The sequence below is a fragment of the Rhinopithecus bieti genome, unplaced genomic scaffold (assembly GCF_001698545.2).
Source record: "Rhinopithecus bieti isolate Rb0 unplaced genomic scaffold, ASM169854v2 scaffold_1583, whole genome shotgun sequence".
Taxonomy (NCBI): domain Eukaryota; kingdom Metazoa; phylum Chordata; class Mammalia; order Primates; family Cercopithecidae; genus Rhinopithecus; species Rhinopithecus bieti.
Window position 1 is genome coordinate 1,454,878 of NW_016803645.1, and position 27,684 is coordinate 1,482,561.

A 27,684-nucleotide genomic window follows, 5' to 3' on the forward strand; every position below is an offset into this window, starting at 1 on the left:
AAGGCTGAATGTGGTAACTTAAGTATAACCAACATATTATAGGAGTTGGGTGGAAAGAGAGGCTGCTTTGGGTGAGAAAGGTTCTAGGTAGGAGGGACAGTCACAAAAGCTTCCCCTCCATACCCCACCAATGACTAGAAAACTAATATGCTCTGTGCCATCCTAGAATGAGCTCCCCCACAGCCAGACTGGGTCTTCAGGGTCCTGCTGACTCTGGGGTCCTACAATCTGCGGCTGTACCATAAAGACCCTCTTCAAGGTCTTTACTATAACCCTGCAAATCCAGCAGGGTGGGAAGATTGCAAATAGAAATATTTGTAAAGAACTTGTCATCATCCCAGCTCTCTGGAAGGCCAAAGCGGGCAGATCACTAGAGGTCAGGAGTTTGAGACCAGTCTGGCCAATACGGCAAAAACCCTGTCTCTACTAAAAATATAAAAAATTAGCCAGGTGTGGTGATGGGTGCCTGTAATCCCAGCTACTCAGGAGTCTGAGGCAGGAGAATCGCTTGAACCAGGGAGGCAGACAGAGGTTGCAGTGAGCCAAGATCGCACCACTGCACTCCAGCCTGGGTGACAGAGAGAGACTCAGTCTCAAAAAAAAAACTTGTAATCAACAAATCTTTCCTTCAACATAGCAGTTAGATATCAGGAAGGTATGCCAAAAAACATTATACATACATACACACACACACACACACACACACACCCCAAAAGAATTTAAAGTTTGTTGTTAAAATCTGGGCTTGCTTCCCAGTTTTAAGGATGAAAACTATAGGAAAGCGAGAGCCAAACAGGAAAGACACACCAGAAACATGATGCAGAAAGACCATAAAATTGTTGAAGTTCATCCACCAAAAGCGGCTTCCGGCTGGGCCCCTCTGAAAGTCTGCATGAACACACATAACCTCCACATGCCAGAAGCAACTCTTCCCAGCGGTGATACGGTACAGGCAGAATCACACAGATGTATGTTTGTCCACGCTCCAGGACTTCACAGACTCACATGTAATGTGATGTAAACAATGAACAAGGAAACGAAATGTAAATACACAAGAGCCTGACAGAGATGAGCCAAGTTAGAAATGGTGAAGAGTCTTCATTGTGAAGCTAAAAGTGGAGATGGAAGTGGAGGCTCCCACAGGGAATGGGAAAATTGAGAAGGGGACAAGAGTGGCCGTCCCAGTAGAGAAGGCCCAGGACCATTTTAGCTGGTGGAGAAACAGCCCATTTTTCCAGGAAGGCTTCAGAGTGGAGTTAGAGTTTCAAAAGTTAAATGCTACTCATTCTAACAAACAAAAGCAGGCCCCTCAGGTATGCATCAAATACCTTTATACCTCCAAATATCTCCAAATACTAATACTGGATCAGCGTACAACTCAGGAGTTATTAACAGAAATCAGCAGCACAACCAGCTACCCAGCAGGCTTGAACAACGCTCTTGCCCAGATTTCCGACCAGGGACACTATGTCAAAAAGGAGCGGTTTCTCCTGTGCAATGTCATTATTTTTATTTACACATAAAATCACTTTTTTTTGGTGGGGAGAGACAGTCTTATTCTGTTGCCCAAGCTGGAGTGCAGTAGCACGCTCTGGGCTCACTGCAACCTCCACTTCCCAGGTTCAAACTCATGCCTCAGCCTCCCATGTAGCTGGCACTACAGGCACCACCACACCTGGCTAATTTTCGTATTTTTAGTAGAGATGGGGTTTTGCCATCTTGGCCAGGCTGGTCTCAAACTCCTGAGCTCAGGCAATCCACCCACCTCGGCTTCCCAAAGTGCTAGGATTACAAGCATGAGCCACTGCGCTGGGCCTAAAATCATATTTTTTAAAACTTGAAATACTTGTATCTAAAAAAATCACGCTTGAAATTACAAAAAGGAAGTTATCCTTTTGTATTAAGAAAAGTTATTTTCATTTAGAAATAAAATGATCATATGGGACAAGAAGAAAGGAAATGCACAATGACTTCCACAGGCTTATTTGTAGGCGAATTTGCATTGCTTAAATACAAGCACAACTAGAAATTAATGGTTTCACACTGTATATACGACTGGGTGCGGTGGCTCACGCCTGTAATCCCAACATTTTGGGAGGCCAAGGTGGGCGGATCACCTGAGGTCAGGAGTTTGAGACCAACCCGGCCAATATGGTGAAACCCCGTCTCTACTAAAAGTACAAAAATTAACTGGGCGTGCTGCCGGGTGCCTGTAGTCCCAGCTACTCAGGAGGCTGAGGCAGGAGAACCTTGAACCCAGGAGGTGGAGGTTGCAGTGAGCCGAGATCATGCCACTGCACTTCAGCCTGGGCGACAAGAGCAAGACTCTGTTTCAACAACAACAAAAAATACTGTATATATAGGAACAAACTTAATTTTGCCCATATCCTCCTCTGGGGAAGAGGGGAGGGGAGAACAGAGAAGGAGAAAGGAAGGGAAAAGGGTAGAAAGAAGGAGGGGGGAGAAAACTACATGGGGTGAGGAGGGAAGGGAAAGCGAGGGAGATGAGATGTTTATCCTCAATACAGCAGTAACTAGAGCAGGGAATAAATACGTGGCCTGAAAGAAGGATGCCTTGTTCTTTTCAATATGCAGCCACACAAGTTATTAGTCAAACAACCCATGGAGCATAATTATGTAACCCAGCTTTAAAGTTCCAACCTTGTCAACCCTCCACCTGGAATTACTCAAAAGCATTTTATCCTCATTGAGAAACCAAGTCTCTGCCACAGCCATAAAATCCCAGAGCAAGACACCTCCCGTGGTGCCGGGCGGCTCTCACACTTCACATGCCTCTGGGCCAAACCAAAAAGTTCTGGGAAAGTCAAATTCCAGCTCAAACTATATTCGCTATTCACCATTAAGACACAGGCAAGCTGGATACATAAACCCAGATACACCAGGGTTTCCATTTTTAACCACGTTTATGAGACTGTGTGCTTTTCTTTGAGTGATATCATTTCTCATGTTCTAGAGCTGTAAAAGCTAGGCTCTAAGTTTCACGTTTAGTTCTTAAATATAAGATACTGTATTATTTTATTCTAATGCTCACCAACAACATGCAAATTCCTACGCTGGCATAGGAAATCTGGTAGGTAATCAACAAATCAGCAAAGGGTAAAAGGAAGCCGAACAGGAATTTACAGGTAAATGTGTAGATTGTCAATAAAACTCTATAATCAACTTAAATCATTCAAAATTATCAAGAGAAAACTATCAGTTTTAGAAGCTGTAAGACATCTAGCCTTTCCATATGATGCATATGCTGGTCTATCCTCTGTCCTAAGCTTCCCTGTGGTCTTCCATGGGATAGTCATATGGGATTCCATATAAACATTTGGCTACATTTATCCATCCTTTCATGCTACATAGTTTCTTCTTTCTTCTATTTTTTTAATCCAAGGCTGTTATTGAGATTCACTATCTTACATCCACATGCACATTATTTTTTAATTCAGTTATAATATACATGGGATAAAGTACACAAGTCTTAACAGTTCCATAACCTTTCTTTTGAGACACAGTCTCACTCTTGTCGCCCAGACTGGAGTACAGTGACGAGATCTCAGCTCACTTAAACCTCCGCCTCCTGGGTTCAAGGTGATTCTCTTGCCTCAGCCTCCCGAGTAGCTGGAACAGCAGGCATGCACCACCACGCTCAGCTAATTTTTGTATTTTTAGTAGAGATGGGGTTACACCATGTTGGCCAGGATGGTCTTAATCTCTTGACCTCGTGATCCGCCCACCTCAGCCTTCCACGGTGCTGGGATTACAGACATGAGCCACCGCACCTAGCCAACTTTTTACAAATGTGTATATACTCATGTAACTATCACCCAGATAAAGCTATATTGCAGGAAATATACACATAATTGTGCATGTTCATATTTACATGGACACACATACCCACACATGCACACACATACCCACAAATGCACACACATACCCACAGACGCACAACATGTACTCTCCATGCCAGGGACTGCATTAAAGCTGTGGTGTACAAACACACAGGGAAGAGTCTACCACAATATGATCAACTGCTAAAACATTGCTTTTTAGTTGATTGTGGAAAAAAATAAAGTATTTAAAGTATCATTTAAAATTTGTTGCAGAGATCTTGTTACTGCATTTCTAAGTCTTGAATCACTACCCTGTTTATTAAATCATGCTGCCTTGCCACTAAATCTGAACCAGTTATTTTCTTGAAAAAAAAATTACAAGTCATACACTAGGAGAAAATATCTGCAAATCACATATCCAATAAAGAACTTATTTCCAAAACATATGTAAAGAATAGTTGTTAAACCTCAACAATAAGAAAACCAACAACCCAGTTTTTTAATTGGCAAAAGATCTGAACAGACACTTCACCAAAGAAGGCATACTTAGCAAATAAGCACATGAAAGGGTGCTCAACATCATTAGCCATTAAGGAAACGCAAATTAAAGGAGAGGCCAGGCATGGTGTTCATGCCTGTAATCCCAGCAGTTTGGGAGGCTGAGGCGGGTGGATCACATGAGGTCAGGAATTCAAGGCCAGCCTGGCCAACATAGTGAAAGCCCGTCTTTACTAAAAACACAAAATTAGCTGGGCATGGTGGGTTCCTGTAATCCCAGCTACTTGAGAGGCTGAGGCAGGAGAATCGCATGAACTCAGGAGGAGGAGGTTGTTGCAATGGGCCGAGATCACGCCATTGCATTCCAGCCTAGGCAACAACAGCAAGACCCCATCACACAAGAAAAGAAAGAAAGAAAAGAAAGAAAAGAAAGAAAAGAAAGGAAGGAAGGAAGGAAGGAAGGAAGGAAGGAAGGAAGGAAGGAAGGAAGGAAAGATAGAGAGAGAAAGAAAGAAAGCACAAGGATATATTACTATACACTTACTAGAATAAAACAAAAATAATAAAATAAAATAAACTGGTAACTCCCGAAGCTGGTGAGGATATGGAGCAACAGATGGGAATACAAAATAATACATTCACTTTGGAAAACTGTTTAGCAGTGTCTTATAAAGTTAAAACATACACACCTACCATACAACCTAACAATTCTACTCCTAGGTATTTACCCAAGTGGATTAAAAACAGATTATACTTGTGTGAAAACTTGCACACAATTGTTTATAGCAGCTTTATTCATAGTTGCCAAGAATTGGAAGTAACCGAAATGATCTTCAGCAATCAAACGGTTAACAAAGAGTTCCATACCTACATGGAACACTATTCAGCAATAAAAGAGAACAATCTACTGATTCACCCAATAAGCCAGATAAATCTTCATTCCCTTTTCCTAAGTGCAGGGGGGCGGGGGGAAACCAGACCAAAAAGGCTACATACTTTATAACTCCATTTAAGAGACATTCCAGAAAAGACAAAATTCTAGGGACAAAAGTCAGTGCTTATGGGGGGTGAGGGAACCAGACAAGGGAATTTTTTGAAGGATGGAACTATTCAGTACAGCACTGTGGCGGTGGCTATACGACTCCATGCATTTGTGAAAAACCCATAAAACTGTACGCCACAAAAAGTGAACTAAACTGTCATGCAAATTTTTTTAAAAAATCAATCATAGACTCTCTGGGATGTCAGGGACCCTCAGGATGGAATGCAGACTGTCAGCAAGGCAAGTAACTTCACTGGATATGATCCAGCTTCACTACAGTGGGTGGGGGAAAAGGAGCTGATCTAAATAACTCTGGAACCCACTATTTAGAGTGGACACTGTAAACTAAAAATGAAAAAACAAAAACTACACAAACACTGCCCTGTAGATGGTAAATTTATTGCATCAGAGGTACAAGCTGGAAATTCCAAAACTGCTTTACATATATAGTAGGGATGAACACATTTATAATAAATCGTAGACAACATGACTCAAGAAGATTTTCACTGTCAGAAGAAGAAGTTATAAATACAAAAAGGGGGAAGGCTAAACTAACTCTCGTCCTGGATTCAAGTTGGAGACATAAGTAGAAGCTCATGTTGGTTTTAATATATATATAGCTAAACAGATACAAAAAATACAGATACATGTGTGGATTTAGAGATAGCAGTATGAACTCATGTTTTATATATTATATATATATATATATATATATACAGATAGATACAGAAATATAAAGTCTAGTCAGAGATATCATTATGAATATGTTGATTTTGACTGAGAGAGAGACACACAGATATAAATGTGTGTACACATGGATTACTATACATATAAATACTTCCTAGCTGTATTCATTGAGAGGGCCTAGAAGAAGCAGTAACACTCCAATAGCAATGGGCACACCTAGCACCCAGAACTTCATTTCTAAACATCATTCTCCAATGAAAGGAACCAGGGCTTCTTGGAGAAATAGCTGACTCTGGAACTGGAACAGAGAAAACTGAAGATGAACCAGGTACCTGTAGTACCGGGACACTAAAAAAACACAAGAGCTAGCCCAAAAGGGCTTTTGTGGGATTTTGTTTTGTTTTCGTTTGATTTTTGAGACAGAGCTTTGCTCTTGCTGCCCATGCTGGAGAGCAATGGCACGATCTCAGCTCACTGCAACCTCCTCCTCCTGGGCTCAAGTGATTCTCCTGCCTCAGCCTCCCAAGTAGCTGGGGTTACAGGCATGTGCCACCACGCCCAGCTAATTTTGTATTTTTAGTAGAGACAGGGTTTCATCGTGTTGGTCAGGCTGGTCTTGAACTCCCGACCTTATGCGATCCACCTGCCTCGGCCTCCCAAAGTGCTGGGATTACAGGCATGAGACACCACGCCTAGCCCTGCAAAAGGGCTTTCAATCACCAAAGCTGGAGCAACTGGAGCAACATAACAATGATAGTATTGAGTTCTAAGTCACAGAATAAAATAATGACTCCACACTTATATAAGTAAATAGCTGAATAAAAAAGTAATTGAAGGAGAAGAAACAATCTTTGTGGCAAAATAATTCCAATTATTAAATTTTTTTTTTGTTTCTTTGTTCGTTTGTTTGTTTTGAGACAGAGTTTCACTCTTGTTGCCCAGACTGGAGTGCAATGGCGCGATCTTGGCTCACCGCAACCTCTGCCTCCCGGGTTCAGGCAATTCTCCTGCCTCAGCCTCCTGAATAGCTGGAATTACAGGCATGTGCCACCACGCTGGCTAATTTTGTATTTTTAGTAGAGACGGGGTTTCTCCACGTTGGTCAGGCTGGTCTCGAACTCCCAACCTCAGGTGATTTGCCCACCTTGGCCTCCCAAAGTGCTGGGATTATAGGCATAAGCACCACACCCAGCCTATTAAATGTATTAATAGAAGGAATGGAGGAAAGAGAAAGCCATCATTAAAAGAACACAGCCGCAGCCTACAGAATAATAAAGGTAGTAGGCAGCGGGTGAAACTTTAAGGAGAAACAAGATATTTACAATGCAGTATATCTGCTTATCTCCCCAAATCTGCTAGACACTATGTTAGTTTTCAGATATGACCACAAATTATTTCATACTGCTCCCTCCAGAATTTGGAGTTAAATACTCTCCACTTGAGTGTGAGCTGGACTTGGCAACTTGCTTCTAATGAATAGAGAAAGCAAAAAATAGTGACTTTACTATGGCTGACACCAAGCAGGCTGACACCTCACTAACCAACTGATCAAGGTTAATGTCACCAGTAGTAAGTCGTGTTAATATCATGTGTACCTACCATGTGCAAGGAGAGGGGCTTATCAAACCTTTATGATATTCTGTCCAAAATCCATAATCTTAATTTAATCTGATAAAACATCAAACACAAATAGAGGCTGGGTGTGGTGGCTCTCGTCTGTAATCCCAACACTTTGGGAGGCCGAGGTGGGTGGATCACCTGAGGTTAGGAGTTCAAGACCAGCCTGGCCAACATGGTGAAATCTCCTCTCTGCTACAAATAAAAAATCTGCTGTGTGTGGTGGCACCTGTAATCCTAGCAACTTGGGAGGTTGAGGCAGGAGAATCGCTTGAACCTGGGAGGCGAGGGTACCAGTGAGCTGAGATCATGCCACTGCACTCCAGCCTGGGTGACAGAGACTCTGTCTCAAAAACATACACACACACACACACACACACACACACACACACACACACACACACAAAGGGACATTCCACTAAATTCCCGATCATTACTTATCAAAAGTGTCAAGGTTGTGAAAGACAAAGAAGAAACAAGAAATGGTCATGGGAGGATACTAAGGAAATACAACTAACTGCAATGTAGAATCACAGACTGAATCTTAGAACAGAAAACCTACATTAGTGGAAAAACTGGGGAAAGTCCAAATAGTGTATGGCTTCATTAATATTATTGTATCAATGTTAATTTCCTAGTGTTGATGCCTGAAACATCTTCTCCCTTTCCATGTTGCATAGTTAATTCCTAATAATCTTTCAAATTACAGGGCAGATGCCTTCTCCTCTGGGAAGTCGTCCATGATCACCCTCTCCTCTCCAGTTGATGTTGGATACCATTCCTCTGTGCTTCTATCATAGCACTTATCACTCAGTATCGTATTGTATATTTCTGACTCTCACCCTACAGAGGCTTCTTGAACAAAATGTATCTCATCCTAACATAATTATCAATTGAGAGCCCTGAGAAAGACAGGAGAGTGGGTAATGATCATCACGAGCTTTGGAGACTCACAGATGTGAGTTCAAACCCCAGCTCCAAGGCTTAGTGATCGCAGGTAAGTTACTTAAATCTTTCAGAGCTTCAGTTTTGCTCACTGGCGAAACAGACTTAAGGTAAATAGTTGTTTGAGGATTTAATGAAATACTGTTACATAAAGTAATTAGCTCAGTGCTTACATATAGTACGTTTCATTTTTATTAACGTCAAGGACTCTTTTATTTTAGTGCTTTGTATAGCAACTGGCAAGTGATGGGGACTCAAGAAATGTTTGCCAAATTAATTAATTATTAAGATGAACACTGACAAACATTTATCCAATATTTACTTCCCTTTACCCTCAAGAGTTTTACAGGCTAGAAATGCTTCTCTGGGTGCATGTTAAAATCACCTGGGGAACTAACCGTCTACTAATGCCCAACCCCATTCTCTGAAATTCTGATTTAATTGGCCTGAGATGGAACAACTTGACACTCACATATCTAATTACAAGAATAGGAAACACACATTAAAATACATGTAATCAGAATACCAACATCCCATTAGCAATGATTACACCTTACACCCAGATCTTGGTTTCTAATAGCATTCTAACACCAAGGAACCAGGGCTCCTTGGAGAAATGCCTTATTTTGGCGCTGGGGCAGGAAAAACCACAATGATAGGGGTATGTCAAAGAAATTCAAGAGCCACCTGAAAGAGCTCCGATGGTCAAAACAGGAATAACTGGAGCAAAAATAGTATTAGATTATAACCTAAAGTATAAAATAAATAGCCATGAATCCATCTTGATATAAAAGATTGAGCAGATAAATAAATGGAGAACAGACACTCTCCATGTAGGATTATAGATAACATATGTGGACTATGCAGAGTGACTTTCTTCCAAAGAGTACATTATGGGGCCGGGCGTGGTGGCTCACACCTGTAATCCCAGCATTTTGGGAGTCAGAGGCGGGTGGATCACTTGAGGCCAGGGGTTCCAGACCAGCCTGGCGAACAAGGTGAAACCCCATCTCTACTAAAAATACAAAAGTTAGCCAGGCATGGTGGCATGCACCTGTAATCCCAGCTACTCAGGAGGCTGAGGCAGAAGAATCGCTTGAACCTGGGAAGCAGAGGTTGCAATGAGCAAGATCACGTCACTGCACTCCAGCCTGGGCAACAAAGGGAGACTCTGTCTCAAAAAAAAGAAAAAAAAAAAAGTACATTATGGAAAGAAAAAGAGTAACTTTACAGTAGAAAACATGCGACAAATACTACCTTAAATCAAATGATCAAGATTAACATCAAGAGTGACAAATCATATTAATAGTATGCACCTCTGATATCACATGAAAACAATGGCACTTTACCACTGTGGTCTTCTCAAAAACATATTAGCCCAGTTTAATCAGAAAATTGAGGTGGCCAGCTGCAGTGGCTCATGCCTGTAATCCCAAAACTTTGGGAGGCTGAGGCAGGCAAATCGCTTAAGTTAGGGAGTTCAAAACCAGCCTGGGCAACACGGTGAAACCCAGTTCTAATTTAAAAAATAATAATAATAAAAATTAGCTGGGTGTGGTGGCATGCACCTATAGTCCCAGCTACTCGTGAGGCTGAGTTAGGAGGGTTGCTTGAACCTGGGAAGCAGAGGATGCAGTGAGCCAAGACTGTGCCACTGCACTCCAGTCTGGATGACAAAGCAAGACCCTATCTCAAAAAAAAAAAAAAGAAAGAAAGAAAAAAGAAAAGAAAAGAAAACTGAGGAACATTCTACTAGCAAACCATCTAATACTCCTCAAAAACTGTCAAAGTCATCAAAAATAAGGAAAAGTCTGAGAAACTGTAACAGCTAAGAGGAAGCAAAGGAGATATGATGACTATATGTAATATGATATGCTGGATGGGCTCCTGGAACAGAAAAAGGACATTCGATGAGAATCGAATATGGGCTTTAGTTAATAATAAGGTATCAATATTGGTTAATTTATTATAATGAATATACTATAATAAGATGTTAATAATAGGGGAAGCTGGATATGGATTATACAGAAACTCTTTATACTATTTTTTGCAAGAACTCTGTAAATCTAAAATAGTTCTACAATAAAAAGTTTATTAAAAGAATAAGTTGGTCAAGAGATAAATGGATGGTATCATTATACTGTCATTGGTCAGAGTGCAAGAAAACGGCAGAAGAGTAAGACGCGGATACAGGAAACAAGCAGGTGCAAACAAAAAAAAATCTCTGAATTCCCAGGACCCAAAAGAAGAACAAAAAGGGCCGGGCCTGGTGGCTCAGGCCTGTAATCCCAGCATTTTGGGAGGCCGAGGCAGGTGGATCACTTGAGATCAGGAGTTCATGACCAGCCCGGCCAACACGGTGAAACCCAATCTCTACTAAAAATACAAAAATTAGCCAGGCATGGTGGCAGGCGCCTATAGTCCCAGCTACTTGGGAGGCTGAGGCAGGAGAATCGCTTGAACCCGGGAGGCAGAGGTTGCAGTGAGCCAAGATCGCACCATTGCACTCCAGACTGGATGACAGAGTGAGACTCTGTCTCAAAAAAAAAAAAAAAAAGACAGAAGAACAACAAGGAGTTCCATTAGAACCAATTAGACAGCATCATAGAGCATACAGAAAAAAAGTAAAAGGTAGTTTTAATAAACTATTTGCAAAGTAGAAACACTCTGGAAGAACATGGTTAATTCTGAATATATTTTTCTGGCCATAGAAGCTCAACTCTTTTTTTGTTGTTGTTTTGCTTTTTGAGTCAGGGTTTCTTTCTCTGTCACCCAGACTGGAGTGCAGTGGCGTGATCACATCTCAATATAGTCTCAAACTCCTGGGCTCAAGGGATCCTCCCACTTCAGACTCCCAAGTACCTAGGATACAGGCGTGCACCAGTATGCCTGAAAATGTGTTTTATTTTTAGGAGAGACCAAGCTCTTGCTATGTTGCCCAGGTTGGTCTCAAACTCCTGACCTCCAGCGATCCTCCCACCTTGGTCTCCCAAAGCATTGAGATTACAGACATGAGCCACCACACCTGGCCTGATGCTCAACTTGTTATCAAACACTTCTTTCTCTCTAATACCTTCATTCATTAACATTCACCAGTTTTTGTCTCCTTATAGAAAAGATCTTTACAGTTTAAATATGTGCATTAAGGGAGCACAGGCACAAAAATCTCACATACGAAACCAAAAGCCATTTCCTATTTCCAAAGATAAACCCTCAAACTTATACCAAGAAGCCAATATTTTAATTATTTTGTTTTAGTTCCTGAAGACACAATATGATAATAAAATATATTTATTCAATCTTCTATAACCTTGCTTTCTAAAACGGATTCCTCACGGACTTCACAAGTAATCAGCATGCCCTTATTAGTTTTCTTTGGAAAACTTTTGTACAGCAACACAATAATATTTGTGACAAGTGAGAGGACGCTGGAATCTTTAAACTGCTGTCATAGTATGGTACTTTGATTTCAGCAAGTGCCACAAAAGGAATAACACAAAAGCTTCAACAATATACATGGCCCAGAAAGACACACACGCTTCTTGTTTTAATGAATTACGTTCTGCAATGAACAGTGATCCAGACAAATCTCTTGTAACACAAAACACACCCAAACAATGACTCCCCAAGTGAAGGAAATGGCTCCAGATTGCAATTCCACAGCCAAAAATCATGTCCCAGGGCTTCCTGCAGCCACAGCATGTTCCCATCCATCACACACACAAACTAGGAAAAATAACATTCCAGATCATTTCCTCAATATGCGTGTCGACCACAGAAATTAACCCAGTGTCCATAATTCAATCATAGACCTTAAGCTGTGCATCCCTGCCTTCTCTTTCACCAATGTCATGAAAACTCAAACAAATATTCTATCCTCTCCTGGAACATTCCAAAATGACACTTTACAACAAACTGCCACAACCTTAAGTACTTTATTGACCAATATCACAGCAGATCCTTGATGTTATGATTCTATTACTGTAGTTTTTAAAACTCTGTACTTCTGGGAGGCTGAGGCAGGAGAATCACTTGAACCCAGGGGGCGGAGCTTGCAGTGAGCCAAGAACGCGCCACTGCACTCCAGCCTGGCGACAGAGCAAGACTCCGCCTCAAAGAAAAAAACAAAAAACAAAAAAACAAAATAAAAAACACTCTGTACTTCTACAGAATAGAAATCCCTTTCATACCTGCAAATACTCATGGCATGCCTCTACCAAATAATTTCCCAATTCTCTTTCTTCTTTCTCACACACTAATTTCCTTCTTCCCCCTCACCTAACTTCTATATCTGAGATTGTCGCTGAGTATTACTTGGTGCCAAGAGACAGTAATTGCTTTAAAAAGCAGCTTTCATCAAAGAGGCTTCATTGGATGCCATCATCCTAGTGAATTCCCCACCAACCAGAGCATGGCTGTCACCTGTAAGGTGAGAAGGATTAGAGGACAGATGACATCAGTGCACAGAGTACTAGTGCCTCTCAGGGGAGATGCACATAACCAGGCTCACAGAGCCCAACAGTGGTTTCTGTTTTGTTTTGTTTGTGAGATGCAGTTTCGCTCTGTCACCCAAGGCTGTAGTGCAGTGGTACCATCTCAGCTCACTGCCACTTCCACCTCTGAGGTTCAGAGGAGTCTCCAGCCTCAGCCTCCCAAGCAGCTGGGACTACAGGTGCCTGCCACCATGCCTGGCTAGATTTTGAATTTTTAGTAGAGACGAGGATTCACCATATTGGCCAGGCTGGTCTCAAACTCCTGATCTCAGGTGATCTGCCCGCCTCGGTCTCCCGAAGTGCTGGGATTACAGGCAAGAATCACCACACCTGACCCCAACAGTGTTTTACTGCTGACTATAAAAAGTGTAACCCTCCAGCAGGCGAGGTTATTTGCACCAGTGTGAGTTGCACAGCAGATAAACACGGATGACAAATCATAATCAAGAGGGTGTTTGCTAGGCCGGGCTCAGTGGCTCACTCCTGTAATCCCAGTACTTTGGGAGGCTGAGGCAGGCAGATCACTTGAGGTCAGGAGTTTGAGACCAGCCTGGCCAACATGGCAAAACTCCGTCTCTACTAAAAATACAAAAATTAGCTGGGCGTGGTGGCACATGCCTGTAATCCCAGCTACTTGGGAGGCTAAGGCAGGAGAAACCCGGGAGAGGGAGGTTGAGTGAGCCGAGATTGTACCACTGCACTCCAGCCTGAGCGACAGGGCAAGATTGTCAAAAAAAAAAAAAAAGTTGCAAGAATAGGCTGGGAGCAGTGGTTCATGCCTATAATCCCAAGTCTTTGGGAGGCCAAAGCAGGAGGATCACATGAGATCAAGAGTTCGAGAGCAGCCTATGCAACATGACGAGACAAAAACAGAAAAGAGGTGGCAAGAACAGCTTAAAGAGCTCCCACATACCCCCTTATCCGGAAACCCAATTCCTCCAAATGCCACCATCTTACCTATCTGTTCCTTTCCTCCTTTGCTCTCTCTGCAAATATATACTTTACTATAATGTCTTGATAAATACTTGTATTCTTATCATCCATACTTTCTAAATATTAATATTTCCTTAATGTTTCAGTACTTTGGATGCTCAAAGTCACAATAATCCATTTTTATCCTATTATATCATAAAAAGTACAAAATATTGGAATGAACCTGCAATACTAGGATATACCCTGCACATTGCTTTTAGAAACAAATTTGATTTATTCATACACATTCATTCAACAAATACTCATTAATAACACAATTCTCCTAGATTCTAAATTAATAGCAGTCAGCAAAACAAACATGGTCCTAGCATTTATGGAACTTATGGAATATTTTCCTAAGATTTACTTCTACCATAAAACGTATGGCTAATCACATCACAGAGAAGAGAGATTTTCCTATGTTGCATATCAGGCTATCAATTTCTTTCTTTCTTTCTTTCTTTCTTTTTTTTTTTTGAAATGGAGTTTTGCCCTCGTCTCCCAGCCTAGAGTGCACTGGTGCTGGCGCAGTCTTGGCTCACTGTAACCTCCACCTGCTGGGTTCAAGTGATTCTCCTGCCTCAGTCTCCCAAGTTGCTGGGATTACAGGCACGCACCACCATGCCCAACTAATTTTTGTACTTTTAGTAGAGACAGGGTTTCACCACGTTGGCCAGGCTGGTCTCGAGCTCCTGACTTCAAATGATCAGCCCACCTTGGCCTCCCAAAGTGCTGGGATTACAGGCGTGAGCCACTGTGACAGCCCAGGCTATCAATTTCTTAATCCTTTGGTTGTTCAGAGTTTATTAAGCATAATCAGGAGACAATCAGGATATCAGAGTTCTGCCTATAACTAATAGATCAAGTAACTTGAATATAATTTCAAATTGTATGTTAATATGAAATATTATTTTGCCACCTAAAATACATCATTGATATTATGCTAACAGTACAAGTAAAAGTACAATCACAATAGATAACTCCTTGGTGGTTTTATTAGATTCTGCACTTTGGTTGTGCATCTTGATGAAGTATGTATAGCAGCACTAAATAGTTAACACATTCTTCTCCCACTGACCTTCTCTTCTCTTCCCACTTACCTCTTCATCCTTCCCACAGAGACTACAGGTAACAAGTACTAAAGGAGATCAACTTTCCATAATGGTAACTGCTAGGTGAGTTTTGGGAGCTACCTCTAAATAGAACAGGCTTGGGGAAACTGTTACCTCATTTTAAACGTTTGTTAAGGTCTTTAAAAGAGGGGAGATTTCAGAAATCATTTGTTAGAAAAGAGCCACAGCCGGCCAGGCTCAGTGGCTCACGCCTGTAATCCCAGCACTTTGGGAGGCCTAGACGGGCAGATTGCCTGAAGTCAGGAGTTTGAGACCATCCTGGCCAACATGGTGAAACCCCGTCTCTACTAAAAATAAAAAACTTAGCCTGGCATGGTAGCAGGCGCCTGTAATCCCAGCTACTTAGGAGGGTGGGGCAAGAGAATTGCTTGAACCCAGGAGGCGGAGGTTGCAGCAAGCCGAGGTTGCGCCATTGCACTTCAGCCTGGGTGACAAGAGTGAAACTCCGTCTCAAAAAAAATAAGAGCCACAGCCAAACAAGAGGGCATTTTAGGCCAAAAACATCTTGCAAGTAGACTTACAGGAAACACGATGGCTTAGAAGAAAGAATGAAGGTTTTGGAACCAGGTGGATTTGGGTCTCCGTCCTGGCCTACTCATTATTAACAGCGCATTTTTACCCTTGGGCAAGTTACTCAGATTCTTTCCTTCTCTAAGGAAAATAAATGTGGAGAATAAAACCTACCTTGAAATGTTGAAAAGATTCAAAGTAACAAATGTATTGGGCCTGATACTGTACCCAGAAGGTGTGATGCATGCAAATCACGGGCACCCACGGATGGGAGTAAGCAGGCTCTGCTCCCAGGGCGCAAGCTCCGCACAAGGCTCTCCCTTTCCGTTATGCACTGTGCCTTCTGGGCTTGGCCTCTGAGACCCACCCTCTCTGTTGTTCTTATTCTCCACTGGAGACTAAATACTTCCATTTCCATGTTTGCTTTCCACCTACTCTCTTAGACTTGCCATGTCAAACCTTCCCCTACTTCCCAGCTTGTCCTCAATCGGAACCAAAAAACCAGCTTCTCGTTGCTCCAGGCCCACTAGGTACAGGTCAGGGCCACCTTCTTTCCACTCCCTTTGCTCTGTGTCAAACACTTGAATTATTTAACTCAGGATGCAGAAAAAGAAATGAAGAGAACTGAAGTTGATAAAATTCTGTTACATCTTGAGAACAACTATGGTGATTAAATAGACCAATGAATAAAACAATGCCCAAGAGAGGTGGGGGACGCTAAGGAATAGGTCCAGGCAGCAAGACTGACTAGAATGGGACATCTGGGTAAGGAATAAAATAGATGCCCACACTAATTCAAATAAGAGCCAAGTTGTACATTTAGAAAAAGACACCACTGTAAAAGCAGAAAGGCTCACCCATAGACACTCACTCACTGAAGACCTAATCACGGACTGCGTGGAACAGTGTTTGAGGATCTCTGGCCAATGGGGCTGACCACGAAGCTTCTTAGGTCACTGCAAGGAAATCAGAGGCTAGGAAAGCACACAGCCTCCCAGGCTCTTGCTTGGCTGCAGGTGTGCCCCTTCCAGTAAGCAGACGGGAGCTCAGGCTCCTGATACCGTGTTTCTTTCTTTTCAAAAGGATTATCTCAGTCTATATCCAGACCATGACTAATTTTTTGAGATGGTGACATGATCCATAAATGAAAGAAGTCAGCAGAAGGATGTGGTTTGACACCTATAGCTTAGAATACTGTTCTTCACAAGACCTTCCCTCAAAAAGTTAGGCCAGCACCAGCTACAAAGTCAGTGTTTTGATTTTAAATATCTTGAGGCCAGGTGTGGTGGCTCACACCTGTAATCCCAGCACTTTGGGAGGCTGAGGCAGGTGGATCGCTTGAGGTCACGAGACCAGCCTGGCCAACATGGTGAAACCCTGTCTCTACTAAAAATACAAAAATTAGTCAGGCATGGTGGTGCACACCTGTAATCCCAGCTACTCAGGAGGCTGAGGCACAAGAATCACTTGAACCTGCGAGGCAGAAGCTGCAGTGAGATGAGATCGTGTCACTGCACTCCAGCCTGGGTGACAGAGCGAGACTCTGTCTCAAAAATAAATACAACAAAATAAATAAATATCTTGAAACCTCAAATATTAAAATCAGCAAAGGTCATCTTGCCAATACTGTCTAAATTCTAATGTCATAATCAATTACTGAAAAAACAAAAATAAATATTGAGATAAATTATTACCAGGAGGATCCATTTTATGTGATGAGAAAAAAATGAAATTTCTTACCTTCTGAGAATTTTAATTTCAGCCTCACTTACTCTGAACCTAAAGCAATAATATTTGTACTCTCTTAACTTTCAGAGAGAGGGTGAGCTGGAAAAGTCCTGTTGCTAAGACTGTCAACAACTACTCACCTTTTATCCAACTCAAACTTTCATCATGGTGCTATTTCTCTTATCATGACATGTATTTCAGATACATTTTTGCCTATAACTACCACATTCTTTTCTGGAAAAAAAAATATTTTGTAATTTAAAAGGAAAATTTTAAATGAAAGTATCTTGCTTGCCCTGAAGTCAACTACCCTATTTTCCTTTCTAACTAACCATTTACTCCAAGTTTTTCTTAATTAAGGACTGCTATTATTTCAAATTAGAACCGTTTTAACAATTATGAAACAGAGGGTGAGAACAGGCTGGTAAAATGTATCCTCAGAATAAGGTTAGCCGCTGTTAATGCAACAGGCATGCCAAGACTTAGCTGCAAGTAAAGTTAGACAAACTTTCCAGAACCAGCCAAGTCACACAGTGACTACAGCACTAATGACCCATTGCTAATGAGCAAGCTTGGCAACTCAGTGGGCAAAAATTAGGAAAACAGACTAAACAGAGCCAATTTCCATTATCTAATTTTATGTTAAGACTGCAATAAAGTCCAGGTATGAACAACCTGCAGAACCAGCTTTCTGTGAAGACACACTCCCTCCTGGCCTCCACGGAAGACATAGACCATCGAACCTTCTCACTCAGGAAGGTGACAAGCAGCAATGGCTCTCACTGTGCTCCACATCCGTGGCAAGAGTTCCTGGAGGTCACATGATAAAAGGCCCCAGCCCACTTCCGCATGTGCACTTGGCAGCCAGGTTTGAATCAAAGCACAGCCTCTGGTTTTGTGTTTAAATGGGGGCCGTGCCCCCTTTCAAAGAGTGGATTAAGGCTGGGCATGGTGGCTCACGTCTGTAATCTCAGCACTTTGGGAGTCTGAGACGGGTGGATCACTTGAGGTCAGGAGTTCGAGGCCAGCCTGACCAATATGGTGAAACCCCGTCTCTACTACAAATACAAAAATTAGCCGGGCATGGTGGCATGCATCTGTAGTCCCAGCTACTCAGGAGGCTGAGACAGGAGAATTGCTTGAACCCAGGAGGCAAAGGTTGCAGTGAGCCGAGATTGCACCACTGCACTCCAGCCTGGGCAACAGAGTGAGACTCCATCTCAAAACAAAACAAAATAAAACAAAAAACAAAGAGTGGATTGAGGATTTCAAGATCTCCTTCTGTTCAGACATGCACTGAGTTTATTTCTTTGTTGCACCATTGACCACACTATGAAAATATTATTCTGGAATATTTCAAACCAAATTCTCCCACAGTCCTAATGCTGCCTCCTGAGTCTCCTTCACGCCACCTTCCTCATCCTCGAGCCACCAGGCCTGCCACTCTGGGCCGAATCCTGACTTCTTCATCCCAGGACACCCCTGACCCCCATTTTCCCTTCTCTTGCTCTGTCCTCTTCCTCTCATGGCCACACTTGTCCTTTCAGCCTTGTTTACTCATTTGCTGTTTTCTTCTCTGTTTATGTTCTGCTCCAAACAATATCTTGTTACAAAGGACAGTGGCAAAATATACAATCCAAATTTTAAAATGACCCTTGGCCAGGCATGGTGGCTCACGCCTATAATTTCAACATTTTGGGAGGCCAAGGCGGGAGGATTGCTGAAGACCAGCCTGGGCAACATAGTGAGATCTCATCTCTACAAAATAAAAATAATTTTTTAAAATTAAAAAAAATAGGGCAGGAACATTGGCTCACACCCATAGTCCCACCACTTTGGGAGTCCAAGTCGGGAGGATCACTTGAGGTTAGGCATTTGAAACCCCAGCCTGGCCAATACAGTGAAACCCTGTCTCTACAAAAAATATAAGTATTAGGCGGCTGTGGTGGCGCACACCTGTCATCCCAGCTACTTGGGAGGGTGAGGCAGGAGAATCACTTGAACCCGGGAGGTAGAGGTTACAGTGAGTAAAGATCACACCACTGCACTCTAGCCTGGGCGGCAGCAAGACTCTGTCTCCAAAAAATAAATAAATAAATAAAATAAAATGAAATAACCTTGCTGAGACCCACTGACATCAGTGCTTGCCATTGAGTTCTACAGGGCCCAACGGTTCGCATTGGCAGAGCCTATACCCTTTTGCATTCACTGGCAAGTTCCCCGTTTGTTCCTTGTTTCCCTCCCTGAAGTGAAGGGAGAGAAAGTAGTGGAAGCACCTGGGGGTCCTCACGTAAGTCTTCTGCTCCCTCTCTCTCTGCCTTAGAAGGGAAAGTACTTCCTGTCCTCTTTAAACAGGGTGTTCCAAGACATCAATGGGCTTTTCTGAAGGTTTGTGAGAAGAAAGAAGAGGTGGTGTGGCAACAGGATTTCTCCTCCTCACTAGGTCAAGTTTAGGGCTTAAAGAACTTCAAGTGCGGCCAAGTACAGTGGCTCACACACATAATCCCAGCCCTTTGGGAGGCCAAGGCGGGCGGGTCACTTGAGGTCAGGAGTTTGAGACCAGCCTGGCCAAGATGGTAAAACCCCATCTCTACTAAAAATATAAAAATTAGCCAGGTGTGGTGGCGTGTGCCTGTAATCCCAGCTACTTGGGAGGTTGAGGCAGGAGAAGTGCTTGAGCCGGGGAGGTGGAGGTTGCAGAGTGGAGGTTGCAGTGAACTAAGATCGCGCCACTGCACTACATACAGCCTGGGCGACAGTGAGACTCCATCTCAAAAAAGTAAAATTAAAAAAAAAAAAAGGAACTTCAGGTGCTGGACAATCAGGGGCTGCTGCCTTCTGGATGAGTCTGGGACAAGGAGATGCTGAGGGGAACAAACACTGCATAGAGGGGATTAAAAAAGCACACGTGAAGATGTTTTCTGTCCTGACCCCAGACCAAACCTGAAACTTGGGAATTCTCCTCAACTCTTTCCCATTCGCTTCCTTACCCCAAACATACATCTTCACAAATCTGAATAAAAGGCATCTCCACAGATGTATCTGCAAACTTCTCCAATTCCTACCTGCATCTCCCATCTCACACCGAGCTTCCAACAAGAATAAACAACAGCAGCAAATCAAAACCCAAGAGGCAGTGGCAAGCCCGGGAGGGGCAGCTGCCACACGGACAGGTGGCCTCTCCTACAGGTAGTAACGTCTCTCTATCCCCCCGAGAGAGGCACAGAGGGATCAGGAGAGAGTTCCCAGAGAAGCACAGAAGCTCCTGGAAGCCAAATCCCAGAACAGTATGTGAGCAGGCTCCTTGTGCTCCAATTCTCCCTGTCTGTTAAGATAGAGCAAAGGGCCAGGCGCAGTAGCTCATGCCTGTGATCCCAGCATTTTGTGAGTCTGAGGTGGATGGATCACCTGAAGTCAGGAGTTCCAGATCAGTCTGGCCAACATGGCGAAACCCGTCTCTACTAAAAAAGCAAAAATCAGCCAGGCGTGGTGGCACATGCCTGTAGTCCCAGCTACTCAGGAGGCTGAGATAGGAGAATCGCTTGAACCTGGGAGGCACAGGCTGCAGTGAGCCGAGATCACGCCACTGCACTCCATCTGAGTGCTAGAGTGAGACTCCATCTCAAAAACAAACAAACAAACAAACAAAAGACAGCAAAGAGTGCCCTTCCTCCCAGGCTAGCCATAAAATTACAAGGAAAACAATTACCTTAAAGAAAGAAAACAAAACAAACAGCAATGTTGGAAACAGGAAGAAAAGCCAGCAGTGAACCAGAAACTTTGAGGAAATCTTAGAAAAGAGGGGGCAGATAAAATCATACCAACAGCAAAGACAAGACGGAAAACCACAGCCCTAACCTCAAGAGGTGAGAGACCTCCTTCTACGGGAGTGTTGGTGTCAAACTCTGAGTCAAAGGCAAGGGCGTGGGAGCAGGCAGTGGGGCAGTCACAGGGTGATGAACGGTAACTACAAACAGAAGGGCTGAGCCCTGCAATGCCCTTCCCTGCTAGCTCCTGCCCGCCCCCCCTCTACCACCTTAAAACAGAACCCTTAAAGCTGGGCGCCACAACAGTGGGTTGTACCCACTGGCTATGGCTAAAACCAAAAAAAAAAAAAAAGGGTACTATGCCCAAGAAAAACATGTAAGTGAGAAAGCTGGAGAAGAGTTAAGGGTAGTTCTGAACCTCCTCGCAAAGGGCGGCTCCCCACAGGGGTAAAAGCACTGTGGCACCACCCGGTGTCTTCAACCACCGCAGAGGCAAGAAGGGTCTGCCTGCTACTCACACAGCCCTATTTTGGAAAGTCTACAACTACAGAGAAAATCAAAGGGAACCCTCCCAATTTATCTATGGAGTTCTTAATTCATTAAAACAGACCAACCACCTATAAAATCACAACTTATTTGAGGAAAACCCAGAATATGAAAGAAAATGGCCATAATGAATAAATAGAACAAAGGAAACCATTTATGGGACAAAAGACAACTTAAAAAAGAAAGAAAGAAAAAGAAAAAAAAGAAAAGGGCTTTCAATAAGAGAAAAGAAAAAAAGAAATTTAAAATGATTGCTGAAAAGAAACACCAATGGATAGGAGAAATAAAAAATGCACCATGCTAAATACCAAAGCTGTGATCTGAAAGATAACACTGAAAAAACAGAGACCAAAGCACAAAGTTAATAGAGACGGATAATATATTCGGAGGTACAAGATGAGTTTCTTTTTTTTTTCTTTTTTCGAGATGGAGTCTTGCTCTGTCGCCCAGGCTGGAGTGTGGTGGTGCGATCTCAGCTCACTGCAATCTCTGCCTCCAGGATTCAAGCAATTCTGCCTCAGCCTCCAGAGTAGGTGGGATTACAGGCACCTGCCACCACACTCAGCTAATTTTTTTATTTTTAGTAGAGACAGAGTTTCACCATGTTGGCCAGGCTGGTCTGGAACTCCTGACCTCGTGATTTGCCTGCCTCTGCGTCCCAAAGTGCTGGGACTAGAGGCATGAGCCACTGCACCCGGCCACAAGATGAGTTTCAAAAGCAGCTAACTAAGACCACAATGGGAAGAGAAGAAAAACTATACATGAAGAAAGTCTCCCCAGCTGACCAAAGATGTTCAGACACGGTTCAGCTAAACGAATAAAAAACAGTCCAGTTGTATGAATGCAGCATCCTCAATGGTCGTCTCTACACTCAAAAGGGCTCTTCAGTATGGTCCTATTACGTGTCTTAAAATCAAAGATAGCTGTGTGGTCCTGTGGCAAGAGAACCAAACCATGAATGAGAACACCTGGCTTCTAGTCTTGGCTCCAGGAACAACCTGTGTGATTGGGCAGGACGAGTAACCTCTTGTACTTATCTTCTGTGAAAAACAGTGAAACTTTCCCCAGCTATGTTGATGATGACAGATATGTGAACAAACTAGCAAGCAGGAAGAATCATACAAACTACTATTACATTTGTGAACATATATAGGGATATAATCTAAGGCATGCTTCACATTTACTGTAACATATTCATGTTTTGGCCAATATCCACAAGATCGTATTACAACCATCTGATTTTCTGCAATCCTTCAAAACTATGCCATGGCCCTCAGGTACCCAGTGGCATGTGCATACTATGGGGTAAGAAGCCTCTCGGATGAAGTTTCCTGTATCTAGACTTGATTGTCAGGAATAAGAAAAGACCAAGGGAGCTGTCAGAGATCTAGGGTCAAGTCCCTGCTTGTAACTGGAAGAAATTAATGGGCTTCAGATTCTTCTGAAAACTGAAAGATTGGAACCAGACCACCCTAGGCGCATGGCAGAATCACCTGGGGGACTCCTAAAACATAGCAGGGCCTGGATCCTTGCCTTAGAGTTTTTTTTTTTTTTTTTTTTGAGACAAAGTCTCACTCTGTCTCCCAGGCTGGAGTGCAGTGGCACAATCGCTGCTTACTGCAGCCTCAAACTCCTGGGCTCAAGCAATGCTCCTGCCTCGGCCTCTTGAGTAGACAGGACTACAGGTACGCACCACCATGCCTGGCTAAGTTTGTTTTGTTTCTGGTAGAGACAGGGACTCACTAGGTTGCCCAGGCTAGTCTCGAACTCCTGGACTCAAGTGATCTCTCCCACCTCAGCCTCCCAAAAGTGCTGGCATTACAGACATGAGCCACCACACCTGGCCCCTCTAGAGATTGATTAACTGACCTAGAAGGAGACCAAGGGCAACTTTGTTTTAAACTCCACAGACGATTCTCATGTGTAGCCAGCGCTGAGAGCCCCTGGATGAGATGATCTCTAAAAGCCCCTTGGCTCTGTGGAAGGCACAGAGGGCAGCAGGTGAGTGCAGAGTCAGCAGAACCTGATTTAAATCCACTTCCAGCTTCTTCCCATCTGTGTGACTCTGAGTAAGTTTCTTATCCTTTTGGAATCTCATCTTCCTCACCTGCATCTCGGAGGTCATAATGCATTCCCCCCAGTGTCATAATAAAATTATGCAAATGAAGACCTTGAAAATAGCAACCGGCACTCAGCAGGGGCTCACAAAGAAGTAATTATCATGTTGATTACTACTACTATTCTAGAAAGTAACTGAGGGAGGCTGGAGGGTGGGAAGATTGAGGAGATGTCGCTCAAAGAACAGAAAAGTCCAATTAGACAGGAGGACTAGGTTCAAGAGCTCTACTGTACAACATGAAAACTACAGTTACTAACAATGTGTTGTATACATGAAAAATGCTAAGAGAGTAGATTTTAAATGCTCTCACAGCAAAAAATAAGTATTTGAGGTAACGCATATATTATTTAGCCACTCTACAATGTGTGTGTGTGTGTGTGTATACACAGTACATTGTACACCATAAAATGTTTACAATTTTCATCTCCTTAAGTTCCCTGACAGAATGGATTGACCTATGGATCCTGCTTACTATTATGTATTTGAGACGGGGTCTCGCTCTGTCACCCAGGCTGGACTGCAGCAGTGCAATCCCAGCTCACTGCAATCTCCGCCTCCAGGGTTCAAATGATTCTCCTGCCTCAGCCTTGCGAGTAAGCTGGGACTACAGGTCCCACCATGCCTAGCTAATTTTTGTATTTTTAGAAGAGATGGGGTTTCGCCATGTTGCCCAGGCTGGTCTCAAACTCCTGACCCCAGGTGATCTGCTTGCCTCAGCCTTATAGGCCAGAGCCACCGTGCCCAGCCCCTACTTGCAATTTAAACTAAGGGATGGACTTTGGAAGTTGCAGAGGCCAAACGCACCAAGCCCTGGAAGACAGGCTTCTAGTCTGGGCTCCAGGAAGAACCTGTGTTTTTCCTGGGGCGGGTCTGCAGTAGTATAACTGAATGAGGACAGTGATACCTGAGGCAACCGCCTGAAAGGGACTGGGTGCAACAGTCCACTACCCCTAAAATAGGACCAGAGCACACCAGCCAAGAGGCCACAGGAAAAGGCTTTCCTCTCCCATGAAGAACAAACATTCAAAGATCTAAAAAAAAAAAAAAAAAAAAAAAGTCTGGTTGGAGGATGAGAAGTAGAGTAAAACTAACACTGGCTTTGGGCCAGCCTGCCAGAGTGAGGGAACAGATTCCAATACAAAACTGTTTCAACTAAGGCTATTTGCTAATTTATCTGAAAGCAAGTAGGTGCCAGCAGACCACTTATTTTCCTTTCATGCTAAAAATAAAAATTTCCAAACTGACTTAATGGGGTCTACATCGCACTGGCACAATGAAGACCTCAAATGAAGAGGGAAAACCTACGGAGAAGCTCGTAAAACAAATCTTATTTTTCGTGTTTTAACTAAAGTGTTTTAAGAACTTAGGGCTAAAGATTTTTTACCAAGTATTCACGGGTAATAAAGTTCATGAATTTTAGGCATCTGTCTATAAACAGCTGTGATCAAATCAAAACTGACATGAACATGACAACTATCTTTTATAAGGCTTTCTTCTTTTTTTAATTCCTTTTTCTTTCACTGATTACACTCAGAAATTCAGAACAATACAGAATTCCTCCTTGTTTTACTCGTTCTCAATATTGCTTTTTCCACCACACCCTTTGTCTTTGGAGTGAGTATGGAGCCAGCCAAAAATAATTTGGCAAAATTCAAACCCATGGAAATGACTGTCACACTTAGAAAACACAGTTTGAACCCCATTTAATCTCATTTCTCCAAGGACTAAAATAAGCAGAGGAGGCTTCAATTCACCACAAATATGAACAAGTTTTATAAAGTTTTCCCCCAACCCCTGGGGAAAAAAAACCAAAATTTTCAATCATTTTCTATAATTCAAGTGGTCAGAAACTGTATAAAAGCCCCACTGGAATGGTAATGGAGCTTAATGAGTTTAGAGACTTGTTTTTCACCTTTAATTTAGGATTCAAATTCTGGCTTTGTCCAAGAAGCCAATGAGTTTGGCAAGCATATCCAAGAGCCCCACTGGCACTTAGAACAATGGGCAGTGTGGACACTGAAATCTACATCCAAAAAAATAGGGAACTTGCCTGAGCTGAAAACCCTGAATGGTGGCTGCCCTCGCTCCATCAGGCATTACAAGCACCCAGCTCCCTCATTATAAGAAATTCTGCTATGACAAACAATGACACTCATTCTTTGACTTTTGCCATCATTTTCATGATATGAAAACCTGTTATTTTACTTCCAGTAGCTCTATTTTTCCTACCAAAACAAAGAACTGTGCTCTTGGCCGGGCAGGGTGGCTCACACCTGTAATCCCAGCACTTTGGGAGGCCAAGACAGGTGGATCACCTGAGGCCAGGAGTTTGAGACCAGCCTGGTCAACATGGTAAAACCCCATTTCTACTAAAAATACAAAAATTAGCCTGGTGTGGTGGCGCACACCTGTAGTCCCAGCTATGCGGGAGGCTGAGGCACGAGAATCGCACAAACCTGGGAGGCAGAGGTTGCAGTGAGCTGAGACCGTGCCACTGCACTCCAGCCTAGAAGACAGAGTGAGACTCCATCTCAAAAAGAAAAAAAAAAAAAAAAAAGAATTGTGCTCTTGCTTAAGATAAAACAAAGCACCACCATCACCAAAACCAGGATTCCACTCTTGCCTACTCAGCTTGTGTTAGGCCATTAGACCTCATGAAATGTCTTCTTCCCTGACATTGGGCAAGTTTCTTCCAATGAGGCCATCTGGTCACTAAGTGGTGCTTTCAATGATAATGGCTCCCCTAACAGCTCCATTACAGCCCTGAGCCACACGGAAGAATTCCCATAGGTAATGAGATTATTCTAATCCCTGATTGATGAAGTATTGATCTGAATAGGGAAACAGATATGAAGACTAATCAGAGAGGGGGGAAAGATGAGAAAGTAATTGCCAAAGAAGAGAAGATTATGCATCTTCTTTGACACAAGGATACCTCAAGGTCCTGATTAACATGGAAATTTAATATAATTTCTCAGAAAATGCCTCTAAAACTTCGTAATGTAACAGTCTAGGCAAGAAATTCAAAGTTAATTGGTTTCAGTCAAGGGTCGCTTTGTAATAACAAATTACAGTACAAATTATTGCCAAATTGAAGTTTGGAAAAAATGGTTACATTGAACAGGAACTATAGTTGAGTTTCAACTGCATAAAGCATTTTCCACGCCTAGGCGCTTTCTAGCTACTTGTCAAGTCTTCTGAATGTAACACTTTTCCAACTCTTTTTGCTTCTGAGCATAAAGCTTAGAGGAAGTATGCAGTTTGCCATAGGCACATCCTGCTTTATTCTGCCTCTTATTTAGGAAGAGACAAGTTACATTAAACTCACGAAGCTTAAGCTTCAGGGCCCCTCCTGTGGTTCTGGGAAGGGCCCCAACAATGCAGTCACAAATGTTCTTGTAGAAGTTACAGAAGAAAGATCTTTTTGTATTTTTTTTTAAAGAGCCCCTGACATGGCCGGACGCGGTGGCTCACGCTTGTAATCCCAGCACTTTGGGAGGCCGAGGTGGTCGGATCACAAGGTCAGGAGATCGAGACCATCCTGGCTAACATGGTGAAATCCCATCTCTACTAAAAATACAAAAAATTAGCCGGGCGTGGTGGCGGGTGCCTGTAGTCCCAGCTACTCGGGAGCCTGAGGCAGGAGAATGGCATGAACCTGGGAGGCAGAGCTTGCTTGCAGTAAGCCGACAGTATGACACTGCACTCCAGCCTAGGTGACAGAGCAAGACTCCGTCTCAAAAAAAAAACAAAAAACAAATAAAGAGCCCCCCCACCATCCCCCA

At 43.0% G+C, this 27,684-nt stretch overlaps 1 protein-coding gene and 1 pseudogene across 1 annotated transcript in view; both read right to left on the bottom strand.

The window, feature by feature from the left end:
* Window positions 1-23,734, bottom strand: part of TIAM2 (TIAM Rac1 associated GEF 2) — a 217,932-nt gene extending 194,198 nt beyond the window's left edge. The window contains exon 1 of the mRNA XM_017892053.1: window positions 23,650-23,734. The gene's annotated coding sequence lies outside the window, so the exon portion shown is untranslated. The remainder of the gene's footprint in view (window positions 1-23,649) is intronic.
* The window catches only part of LOC108542077 (ribosomal RNA small subunit methyltransferase NEP1-like), a 103,425-nt pseudogene that overhangs the window by 33,585 nt on the left and 42,156 nt on the right, over window positions 1-27,684 (bottom strand).